This window comes from Scyliorhinus torazame, chromosome 1 (assembly GCF_047496885.1).
Source record: "Scyliorhinus torazame isolate Kashiwa2021f chromosome 1, sScyTor2.1, whole genome shotgun sequence".
In the NCBI taxonomy this organism is placed as follows: Eukaryota; Metazoa; Chordata; class Chondrichthyes; order Carcharhiniformes; family Scyliorhinidae; genus Scyliorhinus; species Scyliorhinus torazame.
This window is the reverse complement of record NC_092707.1, coordinates 207,216,079-207,236,976: the sequence shown is the minus strand read 5'-3', so window position 1 is coordinate 207,236,976 and position 20,898 is coordinate 207,216,079.

Sequence of the window (20,898 nt, the reverse complement as noted above, 5' to 3'; positions counted from 1 at the left end):
GGAAGAATTGAATGAAACAGCGCAGAGTTATGTACAGGGAACATGTGCGCAGGGAAAGCCACAAAAGAGAAAAGCGCCCCAACCCCCCACAGAGCAGATAGTTCACACTCCAATGAACCCAGTAACCACCCACCGCACAGCCACATTGGACGATGTGGAATTTCTATATTCCACCCCCTTGACAGTGACCCAATTACGGGGCGCGTGCGATAAGATCACACCGTTCCTCCCCACCTCAGACCCCCACCATTTCTTTGCCACAGTTAAGCATCAGGCGACCATGTACAGCCTGTATGAGCGAGAGCATGTAAAGCTCACCGTTTTAAGTTTAGACCCGTCAGTAGCAGCAGCCCTTCCCGACCCACAGAATGTAGGAGGAGGCACCCTTGCAGAAATGCATACCGCGATCCTTGATGCGATCGGGTATAACCGGGGTGACCCCGTAGATGGCCTCAACAAATGTAGGCAAAAAAAATCCAAGTACCCCACAGCGTTTGCTGGACGCCTGTGGATTCACTTTGCAGCAGTCTTTGGAGACTTAGACCGTGCCCATTTGTCCCCAGACAACATGGCCAAATGGACCCGCACCCTTATCTCCCATGCCACAGAAACAGGACAGAAAGCGTGCGCAAATTATGATCCCTCAGAGGAGGCCCATAACGAGAAGTGGGTAGTGAAAAGATTGTCCCGCACTTGGGAGCAATCTGTTCAGAGTAAACCCACAGTTAAGAATACTGAGGAAAAGCAGGCCGGCGCAGATATGCAGGCAGTAAAAACACACCAGAACCCCGCATGGGTGAATGAAGGAAAGAACAGCCCCCCACCCAAGTCACAGGAGTGTTACAACTGCGGACAGTTGGGACACTTCGCAAAATTTCGCTGGGTCACAGGAGGGTCACGCACCACAATAAATTCCTCCACCCTGTTCCAAAAAGACACGTGGCCCACTACAGCCACTATCACCCTCAGCGGCATTACAGGCCACTCACAGCAGGGACACATCACAGCCCCTGTACCCATTCAAATCGGTAACATCACCACCAAGCACCCTGTGGTTTTAGTTGACCTGCCCCACACAGCAGAACACATTCTGGGAATCAATTTCATGAATTCCCATAATCTTTCCTTTGATCCAGTCAACCAGTGTGTCTGGAAGATGGCAAAATCCGCAAGAGCCCCCGCAACGCTCAACATAGGAGAGTACATGAACAAAATTAGCTCCAGACGGTTACCGACCAACTGCGAAATCAGAATTAGACTGATTTTGGACAAGGAAAGTGGAAACGGGCCCACAATGTGTGTAGCTGGACAATGACACACATTGGTTTTCCCCTCTTCTCATGGTCTGATTGGTCTGGTCACTCGCGGTTGGTACGGAAAGACCGTCTCGACGAAATCAAAGGTCAGTCTGAGGATTAGAAAATCGAACTGATGGGACATCTGGAAAGATGATTTAGTTTTACGAGTGTTTTTGATGAACTGATGGGACATCTGGAAAGATGGTTTAGTTCCACGAGAGTGTTTTTAAAACTACAGTTGATTAAGCTAAAATTGTATCCTTGGACTGTAGTGGCGAGAAACGATAAATTTTAAAACAAACTGGATGCTGCATGTTAGTCAAAACAGAAGCCTCTCAAAGGGTTAACAGCAGCTTGAGATAACAGGCAGCATGTGGTGTAATTGGATACCTTTCTTTCGAGTCAGTGAAACTCCAGCAAAGTTGCAGCTTGTGGTGTAATTGGATACCTTTCTTTCGAGTCAGTGAAACTCCAGCAAAGTTGCAGCTTGTGGTGTAATTGGATACCTTTCTTTCGAGTCAGTGAAACTCCAGCAAAGTTACGTTTTGAATTAATTAAAGGAAACCAGTGGATTTCTCCACCTCTTTGATAAAAGTTAATTATTTTAGCAAGCAATTGATTGAAATTGCCAGAATCTTAAGTTTGAATTACTTGAAATAATGTTTATCTCATTTTATTTGTGAATTAATAGAAACTTAAAGAAACTCACTGACACCATTTTAAAAAGTGTAAATCTGGAGATGACAGTTGACTTTGCTCCGGTATAAATCACCGCAGTTAACTGCTCCCTCATTGATAGCAGCCAACATTTTTGTGAATGTAAGAAAAACTTGTTGAAAGAAAAATTGTTAAGATAAAGAATTAATTAAGTTGTAAAAGTTACACAAGTTTGTGTTAAGAGCTGTTTAGCACAGGGCTAAATCGCTGGCTTTGAAAGCAGACCAAGGCAAGCCAGCAGCACGGTTCAATTCCCGTAACAGCCTCCCCGAACAGGCGCTGGAAAGTGGCGACTAGGGGCTTTTCACAGTAACTTCATTTGAAGTCTACTTGTGACAATAAGCGATTTTCATTTTCATTAAGCAAATCGTAAATTCAGTTCTGAGTTGAGATCAGAGCTAAACTTGCAGGTTGCAGTAATTCAATTTGAATTTTCAAACATTTTAAGTTTTAAAAGAACACTGTTAAAACCTTTTAAATAATTTTGCCAAGTAGCAAAAATTGCCATTGGTTATAAATAGGCAAAAAAAAGAGAGCCAAAGTATGAAAGCTAAAGAGTTAATTAGATTATAGAGACAATATTGTTAACATGAGAGGGATAAGATCATGTTATTAAGTTGGCAAGGAAATGTCCTTAAAATGGGGATTCCAATTAGTGAAAGGGGGAACCAGAAAACTCTGGAGATCTTGAAAAAGGAGTGTGCATTCAAAAAACGCACAAGTAAAGAGACTCGAGAAAAAAAAAAGAGCTACATAGTTCAATGGCTGGCCTTGCATTGACAGAAGGAGATGAGGACCCAGAGAATTGGACCATGTCGGGTAGAGTCCCGACTGCACCAGTAGCATTGTCTGCACTAATTCCGGAACCACCAGGGTATCATAATTTATATCCAGTCACTGCTCCACAGATTCAAATCATGCCAGCCTCTCAAGCCCCTTTGGTTGATAGATTGGGTCCTATTTCAGCATCTTCACTGTCTGTTAGAGAAGGGGAGCTCTGTTCAACAAGCCCAGTTAGCTCTAGGTCCCGATCTTGGACAATGAGAGAGGGGCCTGATCCTATCCAGAAACAATCACGCATACCACTTAGATCCCTTCAGACCGATATGGTAGGACAGAAAAGTATGAGTACAAAGAGAGAGGATGGGAATGGTTCTGAGGAGCTGGAGTTCCCCCTAGTGGAAGGGAAGGACGTCAAAGTCTTTGAAGAGCCAGAGGAATCCGTTAGAGCGCCCCCTAGTGAGATTCTGAAACAGTTGCTGATTAGGAAAATACCAAACCCTGATGCTGTAACGACGGCCGCCCAGCCCACGATAGATGTTTATTTCCCATGGAGACCCAGTGAGATGATGGCTATTCTGGCTGCAATCCCAGACAGGAAGAAATCTCCTGCTGCTTTTGTGGATTATCTGAGAACTACCATCTCAGTTTATCAAGCTGATTCAAGGTACCTCTGGGCCCTAGTCCAGCAGGTTTTAACCCCAGCAGAGTACCGCAATCATCTCAATCACTTGAATTATGCTAGCTACGCCGCACTTCAGCAAGCCCATGCTTTGGACGATGGTAGATGGGCACAAATCCTGAATACGTTGAATGTCACATTTCAAAAGCCCATAAACATTTCTGCTATCTTAGACCTCAAACCTAAAAAGACTGAAGAGCCAGAGGAATTTCTGGAATGTTTTAATGAAATCTACTGTGGGCAGTCAGGCGACTTGCCGTACCAAAATGGTCAGAATTCCCCTCAATATTGTGCTATGTTAATGCATTACCTACCACCTTCCGTGGCTACTGCTGTGAAATATAATAACATGAATTGGACAGAGAACGACCCTTCTCAGATGGCCAGGGCAGTCAGATGTTATTGGAAGGAGGATGTAGGCCAGGAAGGAGGCTCAGTTACAAAGATTAAGACTGAGTATGTAATGAAAAAGGATGATCTGAGACCCTAACCAGCGGCAGATACAGTGGCGTACCAGCTGGATCCCCAATATTGTGACCTTGGGTGGGTGGACCAACATGGGGTAGGATATCAAACCCACCCAAATGGACCCTCAGCTCCTCTTTATGGCCCACTGTATGCACCAACAGCTTCACAACTGCCGCCCGCTCTCAGGGGCCATTGGTCTACTGGAAAAAGAGGATGGGGCAGATATGGAGGGAACAATACATGTTTTAATTGCGGCCGTGCAGATTACTGGCAACAGGAATGCCCCTTTCAAAGAAGGGCAGCAGAAGGAGACTACCCGACCCAAAGGAGGGGGTACCCACCAAGGGGAGGACAGACGAGGTACACTGACTTCTCCCAGGCAAACCCTTTCCCAACACAAGATTGACTAGCTAATTTAGTCATAAGGGCTCTCCAATCGGACATGGAACCTATTATTTCTCTGCAGATAGGAGATCAACACTGCCCATTTGTAATTGACACTGGAGCAGCAATGTCTTCGGTGCAATCAGAACTTCGACTACCACTATCCGACCACACCCAGCATTTGTCGGAGTTCCAAGGACAGGTGTATAAGTATCCTATTTCTGAACCTGTGACAGTCACTTATGAGGATAAGTCTGCGGATCATCAGTTTGTGGTGACTACTGGATTGGACTGTAACTTGTTGGCCCGAGATTTACTGTGTATCTTCCAGCTACAGCTAGAGTGCGGAGACGAAGGGGTAACGGTTCAATCCTGGAGGATGAGACAACAGTGCTATATTTCTATCACTCCCCAGTGGTGGACGTTAGACATTGAACATTCACTGCACCACGTTACCCTGGCCTATGACAGAACCGGACAAAACAGGGAGTTGGAGGACAAATACCGGCCGTTAATTGGGACCGAATGGCCAGTCAAGGTTACAGCCACAGTCACGGGAAAAAAAGGTACAGCCGATTTTGTTACAATACCACCACATTTATGGCCGCAGTCAGCTTCTGTGGGCCCTCATATTACACGTCAGGTCCACGACCAGTACCATGCCAGGGATATGGGGCGAATGGTCAGGAGGGCAGTGGATCATTCGGATCCAACAGAGTACGCACTTCAAGTCACACCAGACGGCACTTCCATAAAATATTTTGAGGTCCCTGAAACGATTAACACTCGACTTCAGCCAACCCACAGCTCTGGAAGAATAGGGGATTCCTTACCTCGGCCGGCACGGAAATATCCCACCGGGGTTTAGTTAATGACTTACTGCAGGCCCTCCTTATGCCCACGCAGATTTCCGACCCCAGTTGACGTTGGTAATGAACAAGCAGATTGTGCAGCGCGGACAGCCGCGCAAATTCAGCAAGTGATGGTGCCTAAAATGTTAAGTCAGACTAAACGATCTGCTATAAATATGTCTGCTTCTGACAAGCCAATGCCAACCATCCAAGACGTCATAAGGTTACAGGAGGATGCTCCTGAGAGTGATAAACAAATGTGGAAACGGTTAGGTTGTAGATATGATTCTGTTTCCTCTTTATGGACCACGCCTGCACATCAGACTTGTATGTCTGATGTACTGGCTTTATGGGTCATCGAATATGTACACTTTGCAACTCATTGTGGGGCTCGAGGGACTAGTGATTTGTTGCTGGACACTTGGTGGCACCCTAAAATGCAGGGGTTGGCCCAGAGTATCAGTAATCGGTGTTTGATGTGTCAGCAATATAACACCGGCAAAGGTATCCCTTGTGGTATGGGGCAAACCCCGTTGCCCAATGGTCCCTTTGAGACGCTCCAAATGGATTACATTGAGTTGGAAAGGTGTCAATGTTGTCAATATTATAAATATGTTTTGGTCATTGTGGATGTGTTCCGCAGATGGGTCGAGGTGTATCCGACTATCGATAATAAAACTGCTACTGTGGTTAAAGTTCTAGGGCGTCATTCTCCGACCCCCCAGGCGGGTCGGAGAATGGCCATTGGCCGCCGTGAATCCTGCCACGGCCGGTTGCCGAAGTCTCCGGTACCGGAGATTGGGCGGGGGCGGGAATCGGGCCGCGCCGGTTCGCGGCCCCCCCGCTCGATTCTCCGGCCCGGATGGGCCGAAGTCCCGCCAATAAATTGCCTGTCCCGCCGGCGTAAATTAGAGTACCTATTTACTGGCGGGACAAGGCGGCGTGGGCGGGCTCCGGGGTCCTGGGGGGGGGCGCGGGGTGATCTGACCCCAGGGGGTGCCCCCACGGTGCGGATCGGTGGCCTGGCCCGCGATCGGGGCCCACCGATCCGCGGGCGGGCCTGTGCCGTGGGGCACTCTTTCCCTTCCGCCTCCGCAACGGCCTCCACCATGGCAGAGGCGGAAGAGACTCTCCCCACTGCGCATGCGAGGGAAACTGTCAGCGGCCGCTGACGCTCCAGCGCATGCGCCGCCCCTACCTGTCATTTCCGCGCCAGCTGGTGGGGCAACAAAGGCCTTTTCCGCCAGCTGGCGGGGCGGAAATCCCTCCGCCGCTGGCCTAGCCCCTCAATGTTGGGGCTCGGCCCCCAAAGATGCGGAGCATTCCGCACCTTTGGGGCGGCGCGATGCCCGTCTGATTGGCGCCGTTTTGGGCGCCAGTCGGCGGACATCGCGCCGTTTGGGGAGAATTTCGCCCCTGATGCGGGAAATCATTCCCCGCTACGGTATACCAGCTCAGTTAAGTTCTGATAACAGGCCTCATTTTATTGGACAGATTAATAGTGTTCTGCTGCCAGTTGGGCATACGCCAGCAGTTACACTGTGCGTACAGACCGCAGGCGGCCGGGTTGGTTAAGAGACACAATCAGACCCTCAAAACTAAATTGGCTAAATTAAGAGCAGACACGGGACTGACATGGCTTACGTTGCTCCCCGTTTCCCTCTTCCAGCTGCGGGTTACACCTGTGGGACTGGCCCGGCTCTCTCCTGCCGAGATCCTTTCTGGCAGGCCTCTTAGAACTCCCTGGAACCTGCATGTTCCCAGACTGGTTCAGTTTCACCATATGACTGAAGAAATGACCACCTATGTTCTAGCCCTCACTGAGGTCCTCAATGAGCTCCATGGCCAGCTCCATGTGGCTCACCAGCCACCGCCCCCATTACCTAGCTCACTTTCACTGCAGCCCGGTAGTTATGTCATGGTCAAAAATTGGACTAGGAAGGGGTCAGAGCCACGATGGGAGGGGCCCTTCCAAGTTCTCCTTACCACCCCCACTGCAGTTAAAGTGGAGGGGCGGAGTGCTTGGGTCCACCTCCACCACTGTAAATTGGGTCCACCTCTACCACTGTAAAAAGGTTGGTTAATAACCTGCCTCCCTTCCCCAGCGCTGTTTTACAGGTGTGAAGCATGATGGGGTGGCTGCGCACCACCTGTGTAATCTTCGGCCTCGCCTCGGTTGGAGTGACCACAACCAAACTGCAAAGACATTTCGTTTATGCAGAGGTGATGTTCTTCGCTGCCCCCATATACGAGGACTCATGGAAGGTCATCAGGTTAACGGACAATGCAGGACTCATGAAGCAATTGCACCGGTCCCGGTGATGGGAAGGGAACATTACATGGTCATTGCCTTGTTTTTGGAGTACATGTGAAATTAAATGAAATGAAAATCGCTTATTGTCACAAGTAGGCTTCAAATGAAGTTACTGTGAAAAGCCCCTAGTCGCCACATTCCGGCACCTGTTCGGAGAGGCTGTTACGGGAATTGAACCGTGCTGCTGGCCTGCCTTGGTCTGCTTTCAAAGCCAGCGATTCAGCCTTGTGCTAAACAGCCCCTTGTGAAAAGCTCCTAGTCGCCACATTCCGGCGCCTGTTCGGGGAGGCTGGTATGGGAATTGAACCATGCTGCTGGCCTGCCTTGGTCTGCTTTCAAAGCCAGCGATTTAGCCCTGTGCTAAACAGCCCCTATAAATTTGCTTTTGGATGTGTTAAGATTGGTGCCATGAAGGTAAAATCAGACCGTCAGGAGAGGGTAGGAAGAGGTTGTGAGAGAGAGAGGGGGACTAGAGAGAGGACGGGGCGTGTAAGGAGGGGAGTACAACTAGAACGTAGATTATCAGGAGATACACTTAATTCATTTAGGACCCAGACTGAGGAAAACCCGGGTAGTATGAATCTCTTCTACCAGATTTACCACCGCTTGTATGGCCAGGGACAGGTTGTCTGCTACCCGAACCCCGCAGCGGTGTCTAGGTTATTTTCTGTTTCACCGCTTTGGGCACTCCCAAACGGTGGTTCATTGTCAGCGTTCCGAGCCACCGCCCGAGCAAGTCACTCTTCCTTATGATCCGGGTTCAGCACCACCGGCTATTTGCCTTCCCCTTCCTTGGGATAATTCCCACTCACAGTCTGATAGGCTGCAACGGTGGAGGGCGTACATACCTAGCCACTTCACTCCCAATAGAGACTCCCGGTCGTACGAGAATTGTTTCGGCAGTGACGGGTACGGCTGTTTGCTGGTAGAGGTGGAAACGAATATAACATGTCTGTTCCCCACCTGTACGGACAGGAGGTATCATATCACTCAGGCGTCTGGCCAATGCGTTTGTTACAACATCACCTGCGTTCCATTGAATGCCGGCCTCCAGCTCCTTTGTGGCTGGGCGAATGTCTCTCATATCACTGTTGGGACTAGCGCTTTCTGCATTGCTGGGAGGCCCGAATGGGCATTGCAAAGCTGGATAAACTGGGAGGTGTGGGGGGTTCCTTGGCGGTTAGCGATAGGAATTATTTTATTTGTGGCCTTACCATCCTGGGAAACGAAACCTTGGGAGTCCTCGGGGCAATAACCAAGGAATTGTCTCAGCTGCGGTTGTCTGCAATGCAGAACCGGTATGCCCTTGACTATCTTCTGGCCCGTGAGGGTGGGGTATGCGCCATTGTGCAGGGCAAGTGTATATTGGGAGTTCAAGACCTAACCGCTAACATCACTAATTTTATGGATCGCATAAGGGATCACCTGGACGGAATGCAGGACCCTGGCTCTTGGGGTAACTGGGGATTTGGAGGTTGGAAGGACTGGTTGATAAATATGGCCATGTATTTAGCAGTGGCGCTGGGCTGCATCTTTGTGGGCCTGGCCATCCTTAAATGCGTGATGGGTAGAATGTGGGGTGCACTGGAACAGATAGACGCCCCTAGAATCTTGGCTGTTAGGATCCACAAGGGTGCAGCAGATGATGGAGTGCTGCAACAGGAATTGGAAATGCAGCGACGAATCTTCTTAGATGAGGGGCCATAGCTACGGATTGAATAGATAGGTTATCATGAAATGATAAAAGGAGGGAATGACGAATGTGATATAAAATAGTACGTTTAAATATTCGTTACAGTAATGTAGATAGAGGCCAGTTTAATTCTCGTGAGTTCACAAAGGACAAATGATTTCAGTAAGCATGGCAAGGAAGGGGGGGATGGGTGTCTGGTAGAGGAGGGGAAAAGGATGCTGGGTAACAAGAGGCCCAGGGTTAAGGAATGAGAAGTGAGCCAATTAGTGTGTATGGCCAGGTCAGGAGGGGTATAGGATGACCTATGGGAATCTGTATGTGAAACTTGATGCCATTTGAATGTATTTGCAGAGATCCCTTTGTATTGGACCTCATTCGTTTCCAAGGGCTCCAGGAGACTGGTTCTGTGTTCTGTGTCCCTGAGAAACGAGTCAGACTTGCAAGTTGGTTAAAATTAAATAATACTATGCCTACAAACCCATCTCGAGTTTTATTGAGGCCAGACTGACAGGTAAAGAATTCAATGTTTTGTCAAGGCATGTGCTCAGACTATCTGTATCATATGGTCCTTTAGTACAGGCACCTGATCCCTTACTTTATTAGCCCAATTACTGAATGTAATTCCCCATTGCCACTTCTTGTGTGCCTTTGTCGTCCTGAAGATGAGGCAAGTTGGGTATACATCAATATCATTTGGATTAAGACCAGGATGTGGGAGATAATGTGAGTCCATGGGTGTATTTGTATGTTTGAGTGTTTTTGGAACTGCACTCGTCCAGGCAAGTATTCTAACAGGTGCACTGTTTGCTTGTCTATGATTGTGTGTGTTTATCTCTGTGTTTTTAAATTAGGTAAACAAGTCAATCTGCACATATGCATGAGTGTGTCTGCCAGGTGTATGGTATCGCTGTGTCTCCTTGTGCGAATGTCTATGGATATTTACCAAGCATTATCATTCTGAGTTACACTTTCACTGGGCGTGCCTGGTGACACTGGGACTGCAGAAGCCTCAGGATTGTGTCAGCTGCCTTCCTGTCCACTAATTCTAGCAGCAACTATATTGAAAGTGACCTCCTGGTAGGTTCCTGCAGGGCTGAAAACCGTGAGAATTCCCCAGGGTTTTCTGCACCAGAGAATGTTTTTTAAAATAAATTTAGAATACCCAATTATTTTGTTTTCCAGTTAAGGAGCAATTTATCGTGGCTAATCCACCTAACCTGCACATCTTTGGATTGTGGGGGTGAAACCCACGCAGACACGGGGAGAATGTGCAAACTCCACACGGACGCTGACCCAAGGCTGGGATTCAAACCTGGGTCCACAGCGCCATAGGCAGCAATGCTAACCACTGCACCACGTGCCGCCCATGCACTAGAGCACGTTTGACATGAAATATAAATCTGTATTATAAACATAGCCTGTAATGGTGAATGTAATGAGGCTGCTCATGTAAAGTGTTAAAAGAAACTGATCTGTAATGCACTTTATGTAATGTCAAATTTGAACAGTAATGTTCCCGTAAAAATTTATTGAGTAAAGTATATTTTCGGGGGGAAAAAAGTCCATCTGTTTCAGATCGCAGATCCCTTTTAAATTGGAATTTAAGGTCTTGTGATGTAAATACATGCATAATAGTTATGTATTGGGCTAATACTCCAGAGACCGGGACTAATAAGCCAGAGACATTAATTCAAATATCTGTACGACCATAACAGATGGGGAAGGTAAATTCAATTAATGGAATAAAAGCCAGAATAAGAAGCTGGGTAGCAATATAGCGAACCATTAAACTTCAGAATTGTCAAAAAAATCTTTCTGCTTTGCATTCGTTCCTAAGCAGCGGTGGGCAATCTGTGGCCCAGGGGCCACCTGTGGCCCATTTGGGTTTTGGGTGTGGCCTCATGAGACATTTTGTTGACCGTTGTCCACACACAGCGGTGCCACATTCCGTCCGGGTAGTTTTTTCCGACCGGTATGACTGAAGTGATTCACATATAAAGTGAGGTGCATGCTGATTGCTCACAACATTTATTGATGGAGCTGTGGAAAAGTGTGCGGTTATGCACTTTGGAAGGAAGAATAGAGCCATAGATTATTTTTGAAATGGGTAATTCATCCAGGAATCTGAAGCAAGAAGGGGCTTAGGACTCCTAGTTCAGGATTCTCTTAAGGTTTATAAAAAAAAAATTTTGAGTACCCAATTCAATTTTTCCAATTAAGGGGCAATTTAGCGTGTTCAATCCACCTACCTTGCAGATCTTTGGGTTGTGGGGACGAAACCCATGCAAACACAGGGAGAATGTGCAAACTCCTCACGGACAGTGACCCAGAGCTGGGATCGAACCTGGGACCTCAGCGCCGTGAGGCTGCAGTGTTACCACTGCGCCACCGTGCTGCCCTCGGATTCTCTTAAGGTTAACATACACGTTCAGTTGGCAGTTAGGAAAGCAAATGCAATGTTCGCATTTATGTCGCGAGGACTAGAATACAAGACCAGGGATGTACTTCTGAGGCTGTATAAGGCTCTGGTCAGATCTCATTTGGAGTATTGTGAGCAGTTTTAGGCCCTGTATCGAAGGAAGGATGTGCTGGCCTTGGAGTGGGTCCAGAGGAGGTTCAAAATAATGATCCCAGGAACGAAGGGCTTATATTGAGGAGAGGGTGAGGACTCTGGGCCTGTACTCGGTGTAGTTTAGAAGGAGGAGGGAGGATCTTGTTCAAACTTACAGAGTACTGGGGGGCCTAGATTGGATGAATATGGGGATGTTTCTAGTCGGAGAGACTAGAACCTGAGGGCACAGCCTCAGACTGAAGGGGGCGATCCTTTAAAACTGAGAGAAGAAGTTCACCCTTTTCAACCCGAGGGTGGTTAATCTGTGGAACTCATTGCCGCAGAAGGCTGTGGAGGCCAAGACACTGTCCTTAAGACAGAAATAGGTCCTTGATTAATAAGAGGATCAGGGGTTATGGGTAGAAAGCAGGAGAATGGAAATGAGAAACATATCAGACATGTGTAGGTTAGATGGCTTTTGTTTCGGTGCAACATCGTGGGCCGAAGGGCCTGTACTGCGCTGTATTGTTCTATGTTCTATGTTCTATGATCGAATGGCGGAGCAGACTCAATGGGCCGAATGCCCTAATTTTGCTCTTATATCTTATTATCTTCTGGCAGCTCTTTTAATATATAAATGATTAAGCACTTTCTATAATTTGTTATGAAATATTCTGCATGTATTAAATGTTTTTAATCTTATTCATGAGGTCATGGTTAGTCATCAAGTCTGATGTCAATCTTGTGGCCCATTCAAATGAAGGAGGGCCACTCCTGCAGCACACTCACAAGCCTAGGTTGTCCATCACTGTCCTTAAGGGAAACAAACTTGACACCCTTACCCAGTCTGGCTGAAATGTGGTTTCAGACCCACAGCCATGTGCTTGACTTTTAACTACCCTCTGAAATAATCTGATAAACAGTGAATGAATTAATCAAAATACAACCACAGAAAGTGTTTGAGAAATTAGCACATAGGAGGCTGGTCAACAAAATTGATGCTTATGGAGTAGCAGGGTCAGTGAGCAATTGGATGGAAGAAACAGTTGAAGGACAGAAGCAAGTCATGTTAAATGGTTATTTTTTAGACTGAAGGCTGGGAGTCAGGCGTTCCCCAAAGCTCGGTGCTAAGATCCTAGATTGTTTTCCAATATATAAATTACTTGGATCTTGGAGTAGAACATTTCAATATTTGCCGATGATACCATAGATGGAGGAACGGCAGACAGTGAGGATATGAGTCGCCTGCAAGCAGCCATAAATAGGCTGGCAGAATGGGTAGACAAGTGGCAGATGGAATTTATTACAAACAAATGTGAGGTGATGTATTTTGCAGAAGGAATAGGGATGGACGATGTAGACTTAATGGTGTAATGCTAAAGAGTGTGCAGAAACTGAGAGATCTGCAGAGTGCCTGTACATCGATTTTTGAAGGTGGCAAAACATAATGAGAGAGTATTGAGTAAAGCACAGATTGCATTTGGGGCTTCATTAATATAGGCATTGTCTTCCGCTCCCCAGGGGCTTATACCCCGAGTTGACCCAGAAGATGAGTCTAAAAATAAATAAATAACCTTTATTGTCACAAGTAGGTTTACATTGTGAAAAGCCCCTAGTTGCCTCATTTCGGCACCTGTTCGGGTACACCGAGGGAGAATTCAGAATTCTTAGCTGGTACAGGAATTGAACCTGTGCTACTGGCCTTACTCTGCATCACAAACCAGCTGTCTAGCCCACTGAGCTAAATCAGCCCCTAACATCATCATCATCCTTATTTGGAACAATATCGCCATTCCCGTCCACCTTCTACAATCTGTAAACATTTAGCAACTTATTAGTGAGGAACTAATTGTTGCATGTAAGTAATCTAGGGGACACATTTCACAGCTGCACGAGAGAGTCACGTGATGTGTAACAGATCCAGTTCAAACCTGTCCTTCATTTCTGCAAGGCAGTATGGCCATTAAACATTAAGAGCTCTCATCATTCCAAAGTGTGATTATTACCAACATCAAGGATCCATATAAAGCTAACAGGAACAAAAGGCAAAGCAGCCGAAGATGGTCGGGCCTTGGACACTGCCCTCAGAAACACAATCATGTCCTGAGACTGAGATGATTGACCTCCAACCACCACAACCATCTTCCTTTGTGTGAGGTATGATTCCAACCAATGGAGGATTTCCCTCTGATTCTCATTGACTTAAATTTTTCAATTTCAAGGACTTCTTGGTGCCCCACTCAGCCAAATGCTGGCTTGATGTTAAGTAGAGTCACTTTTGGCCACTTCTCGAATTCAGCTTCAGAACAAGACTTGAATGAGGTCAGGAGCGGGATAAATTTTCTGGGCCTCAGAGGAGCAAGTGCAAGACCTGAACCAACCACCAACCCCTCCCACACCCTCTTGCCCCAACACCCACACAACTCCCCTCACCTCCAGGGGTTAGTTTGCTTTAGGTGATAGTTCCATGACTCTAGGTTGGGAGTGGTGGTTGGGGTAAGGATGGGATCGTGGTCAGAATAGGGATGAGGTTTGAATTGGGAGCTATTGTTGACCTCCTGCAGCGAGACCGGTGAATACAATGAGGCCAGTGTCTCAAACGTGCAGACCCTTTTCAGCATTGGATGGCTGCCCCACCAAAAATAAAATTGGGCAGTTAAAAACTGGTAGATGATTCATCATCACTCATCTGGTTATAAAAGTTTAAGTTAGCCAAGAAAATCTATGAGGAAACATAATTGATGAAATGCATCAAAAGTGACTCAGTATTAGCTGAGAAAGAAGTCATGGAGTCATACAGTGCAGAAGAGGCTCTTCGGCCCATCGCGTCTCCACCGACCGCACTACACTAAATCCATACTAATCCCGCTTTCCAGCACTTAATAATAATAATAATAATTATCTTTATTGTCACAAGTAGGCTTACATTAACACTGCCATGAAGTTACTGTGAAAAGCCCCTAGTCGCCACATTCTGGCACCTGGTCGTGTACACAGAGGGAGAATTCAGAATGTCCAAATTACCAACAGCACGTTTTTCGGGACTTGTGGAGGAAACCGGAGCACCCGGAGTAAACCCACACAGACACAGGGAGAACGAGCAGACTCCTTGGACCCTGCAGCTGTGAAGCAACAGTGCTACCCACTGTGTTACTGACACTTGGCCATAGCCTTGAATGGTCTGACATTTCAAGTATGAGGAGCAGGGGAGTGAAGAGTTCCAGAATGCTGCAGCCTTCAGCTTTTACTGAACACAAATGTAAAAATATTTGAAAAGCTATAGGGCTTGAAAATTACCCTCGTGCTTCTTGAATCCAGGGAGATTGGATTTAACACAAGAATTCTCGATTGCTTTTACCACAACAAGGGCGATGATACTTGATGAAGAAATCTTCAATTCATCAGTAAGTTCAGTAAACACCGCCACGATAAAGGAATTAGCCTGTGGGGAAACGTCTTTTGCTATTAGGTTTTCTCTGTATTGATTTTGGAAATTCAAAGAATGCTGTGGTACCATTTTATGCCAAAGCTTACAGAGCTTTGAATGTTCATTTCTTCCCATCAAAGACTGGCATTTTGTTGTTGAGTAGATCATTGCATTGATTTTGTTAACCTAATTTTAGTTTAGTCAGAATTTGTGAGCATTTGAATCAGCAGTAAGTAGTCTATTATGATAGAGGAACCCAACATTAGAAAGGAGAACTAGCCACAGCAACAGCTAATGTGGGAGCTTGCTGTGTTCAAATTGATTGTAGCATTCCTGTGAAGTGTTTTGTGACATCTGTGGATAATGAAGCACGTCACATAAATGCTTTCCTTTGTTGCTCAATAAGACAGTCAGTTTGGAGTGGGGATGGAGCAGCATTCTCTTGTGAAGGGTTCAAGTTGCATCTGAACACATTTCGCAATTCAGGCAGCACTTGCAATCCACAGGTTGTGTCTCCCTGGCCAGAGGTTTATGGCCCCTCACACCAGGCAGGATATTATGGTTCCACAGATATAAACGGCAATTTAAATGGCCTGCCGCATCTGCAGGAGGACGGGGGGAGGGGTGGGGGAGAGACACGCTATGCCGGGACCGAAACATCCTGGCCCACGAGTTGAAACAGTCATCCTAATTCACGCCTTCAACTTGAGTCAGCGTGCCCAGGTTTAGCAAACATTTTGTCTTGTTACAACAACCACATTTGTCATTGTGTAGCATCTTTTCGTAGGGAGACAATCCAAGGTGTTTCTCTGGAGTGTCATCAAACAAAATTTGACATCAGGCCAAATAAGGAGATATCGGGGCAGGGTGCCCACCAATTTACATGCAGCAAGATCCCACAGACAGCAATGTGATGAGGATCTGATCATCAGTTGAGAGATAAATATTGCCAATGTGAGGGACTAAGACCTCACCCTGTATATTGTTTAAATAAAATATATGGAGATATGCTCAGTGCTTTCTCCAAAAATTTCAAACTGGACAGAAAGTTCGAAATGGCTGAATCTGTGTCTATCTCTGACCCTCGATCAAAAGAAACCACCTGGTAGTGGGGGAGAAGCTCTCATCTTGTTATTCCAGAAGAACCACAAAACAACCCCCCCCCCTCCACCCCACCATTCCCCCACCCCCCACCACCATTGTCCCAGTCCCCATCCCCTGTGGGGTGCACATAACAAATTCAATGAAAGTTATACAAAAGATCATCTACATTTCGTAACTCAGGCTGTCCAACAGGAGCCTATTCATCTGCTAAGACAAAGGGCCTTACAAACTTCCTTTCAATTCTTAATGGTTGAGACATTCAACAATCTTGAGACCCAGATGAGGGATACACACCCTTTGGCAAAGACAGTGTGAAGAGGTAGGTGCCATTTGACTTGGGCATCTGGTTTATAGAACCAGTAATATTGCTTTGCTATTCTGCACAGTCTGAGTTTGCAATTTTAGCATCATCACAGACGAGGAGCTCTGGCTCAGGTTGGAAACCTGGCCCCATCTACATCGCTTCCACTGGAAATCCTGTATTATTGCCTACAAGACGGATTCATCTCTACATGCCTGTCTTATTGTGTGAAGTCAACATCACCGGGAAAATTAATTATCCAGCATCGGCTTTCAACGAACTGATCTCTGTGAAGGAATACCCCATTGAACTTTGATTCTCAACAAGCAACAATATTTCCTTTCTCTGTGGTGTCTGCACCGTCGATCTTTATTTTCTCTACCCCTCTTTTATTGAATGGAGGCAAAGGAGACAACATTGCAAAGCTCCTCCTGCATTTTGAATGGGTGAAAATAAAGTAACCCTTTGAGATCATCTTATCACACCAGAATTGAGATGTGGAGTTGCCGGTGTTGGACTGGGGTGAGCACAGTAAGAAGTCTTACAACACCAGGTTAAAGTCCAACAGGTTTGTTTCAAATCACTAGCTTTCGGAGCACTGTGAATCACCTAAGGAAGGAGCAGTGCTCCGAAAGCTAGTGATTTGAAACAAACCTGCTGGACTTTAACCTGGTGTTGTAAGACTTCTTACCAGAATTGAGGGGGGAGAGAAATACACCACCGCTGATAAGGGGGAAAGCAAATCATGGATGGATGGTGAGAGGAGAAATTAATGCAGTTTAAGTTAACCCCTGTCTACAACACCCAGGAATACTGGGCTGAACCTCCTCCTGTGATTTTCTTGGAATGTGCAGAAATAAGAAAACACAGCAAGGTACAATATAACAAAAATACAACAATTCACAAAAAAATTTATGTACCCTTTGCAGAACGTGTTTCTCAGCTTAATAGTCAACAGATGAAATAGTCACCCACTCACTTGATATATCCTAACCATCTGTTTGTACTGGCACCCTGGGTTGTCAATTCCACAAATTTGCCTCCCTCTGCATAAAGTAATTAAATCTAAAACTGTGAAGTATTAGCCCAGCTTCAGGAATTTCAAGCAATGTGACATCTATATAAAGTAATCACAGTGACTACATTACCCAACAGATGGCAAGAAAATAATGCAAAAATAGAGCTTATATTTTACCAACTAATTGTATGAGTCAGCATTCATTACCTTCATATATATATATATTAAAAAAAACTAAGTGCAGTCAGAATCTATCAGAAACTGAAAATATAGAATGCGAGTTCAGCAACTTGATTTGTTTTGTCTCGTTCCTGGCATCAAGGAAAGCAGAATCAGGAGGATCGAATGATGAAAAATATATATTTATTTTAGAATATAAGCCAATAGGGAAATAACTGTTCCAAGGATTTTATTGAACTGAAGATGCCTCGTAACCTTTACTGCTGAACAACTACAACAACAATCTTCAAAGATTCAGGCTACACCGGAAGCACTAACCAAGTATGTCACAGGTGAAATCTATAAGCTGCAGGGTGGTAAGCGATGGATGTGAGCAGTCAATAGGTTTCTAGAATGATTGATATCCTCCGTCACGTGCTCTGTGACCAAAAGAATGATTGGAAAACATGGGAACCATGCAATGGGCGCATCCCTGAATTCTTGTTATGCACTTGACACGCATGACTGCGTGGCAAAATTTGGCTCCAACTCCCATCTACAAGTTTGCTGACGATACGACATCGTGGGCCGGGTCATGAATAAATATGGGTCAGAATACAGGAGGGAGATAGAGAACCTAGTGGAGTGGTTCTCTATCCCTCAATGCCAGCAATCTATCCCTCAATGCCAGCAAAACTAAAGAGCTGGTCATTGACTTCAGGAAGCAAAGTACTGTACACACCCCTGTCAGCATCAACGGGGCCAAGGTGGAGCTGGTTAACAGCTTCAAATTCCTAGAGGGACACATCACCAAAAATTTGTCCCCGTCCACCCACGTTGATGCTACCACCAAGAAAGCACAACAGCGCGTACTTCCTCTGCAAACTAAGGAAATTCGGCATGTCCACATTGACTCTTACCAACTTTTACAGATGCACCATAGAAAGCATCCTATCTGGCTGCATCACAGCCTGGCATGGCAACTGCTCGGCCCAAGAACACAAGAAACTTCAGAGAGTCATGAACACTGCCCAGTCCATCACACTAACCTGCCTCCCATCCATTGACTCCATCTACACCTCCCGCTGCCTGGGGAAAGTGGGCAACATAATCAAAGACCCCTCCCACCCGGCTTACTTCTGAAATCACGCACGAACAGACTCAAAAACAGCTTCTTCCCCGCTGCTACAAGACTCCTAAACGACCCTCTTCTGGACTGACCTGATTAACACTACACCCTGTCTGCTTCATCCGATGCTGCTGTTTATGTAGTTACATTGTGTACCTTGTGTTGCCCTATTATGTACTTTCTTTTATTTTGTTTTTCTTCTCATGTACTTAATGATCTGTTGGAGCTGCTCGCAGAAAAATACTTTTCACTGTACCTCGGTACACGTGACAATAAACCAATCCAAATCCAAATTTAAAATTCTACATCCAGAATACCTTCAACTCAGAGGCTACTTCAGTGTCATATGCCCTGCTGCCTCACTCATATACCCCGCTGCTGCACACATATACCATGCTGCCTCAAGGTGTGGGGGTGGCAGGAAGTCAAAAGAACAATCCTGGATCCATCCATCTTCGTTAATTTTGGTTAATAACTCTCTTCTCAAAAAGATTCTGAAGCGACGTCAAGTAAAATTCCAGATTTGATATTGGTGGATTATTATTTTGCGAGGGTATTAATGGATATTGAACCAAACTGAATAAATGGAGTGAAGGTACGGCTCACAGGTCAGCCTCTGTCTAACTGATTGACAGTACAGCCCTGAGTGGCTGAATGACTAATTCCATTCCTTTGGCCAAAATTTAAAACTCTCCATAGACGCAGACTGGGAGGGAAGGTGGGGTGGGAAGCTGCTGGTGGTGGTGGGGCTGTATACTAGGGTGGGAAGGCTTGGGTGGAGAGCCTGCTTCCCTGTCTTCCTCCAATTAGGCCAAGGTAGGAAGTGTCAGAATGACCACTTAAGGACTGCATCCTGCCACCATTAGTATTCAAACAGCAGCGGGCGTGGGTCATGCCACGTGGGAAAATAACCAGATTAATCCTGGCGGGCATGTCTGCTTCTGAGGTATCCAGAGTACAACCGAGAGACCCACTGGCGACAAGGGATGATTCTGTGGGAAGACACACAATCTGCCCTTTAACCACCCCCCCCTCCCCTCCACCCTTGCCAGGGACTCCCCGATTGACCCTGGCAATTCCACGCCACTTAGCTGCATTTCGAGGCTTCAGCTACAATTTCAACCTTAGACCTCCTGCAGTAACGGCAATGACCACCACACCTGATGGTGCTGCTGATCCTGGAGAGTTATTGGCCAGCAGCTCTCAGAAGCTCCTCTGCAGGAGGAATTCATGCAGGAAATGTCCCCTGCAGGAACCAACAGGCTGCTTGATTGGGATTTTCAACAATCGCGCTCCAGCTAGTTGACAGGCCCATTAACTACTGCCTTATGCTTCTAAGAAGTGAAAATCTTATCCCATTGTAATTTGCTGATGTAGAGAATCCTACAAGTCTGGCTCTTGGTCTCTAGGTTTTTATTCATTACAGATGTTACCAAAGTTGATCAATGATGCCTAACTCATCAATTACGCTTTCTCATTGACACCTGCACCTGCTTAGTCAGAATGCTGGTGGTTTCTTTAAAGTAGTCAGCTATGGTTTGGCGTGAGATTGGATGTCAATGTAGATGTGAATATATGATTTATGAAGATGAGAATTCAGGCTTGTCATCTACAAGGAGCTTGGTCTTGAAAGATCTCAATATGAGACATCAAACTTTGCATTTGATTGCAGATAACAATACATGATGAACAATATGTATGCATTTTCATGCTCTCGATCTCCACATTCCTATCAGTAAGACAAATGACAATGTTTTAAAACTGTGAGCGATAGGGAAGTTTTATGGCATAAGATGTCTTTTCAAAAGATTAATAAAACATGGGTGAACAAAATAAAATGCTGCCAATTTTCAGTTCCAAACATTTTGATGCAATATTGTGAAACCTCATGTATTTGGTTGAAACAGATTGGATAATTAGACTGTTTATCCTAATTTTACATGGAATGTGATCATCGCTGGCAAGGTCAGCATGTTACCCATTCCTAATTGCAGTTGAACGGATGACTTGCTCAGCCATTTC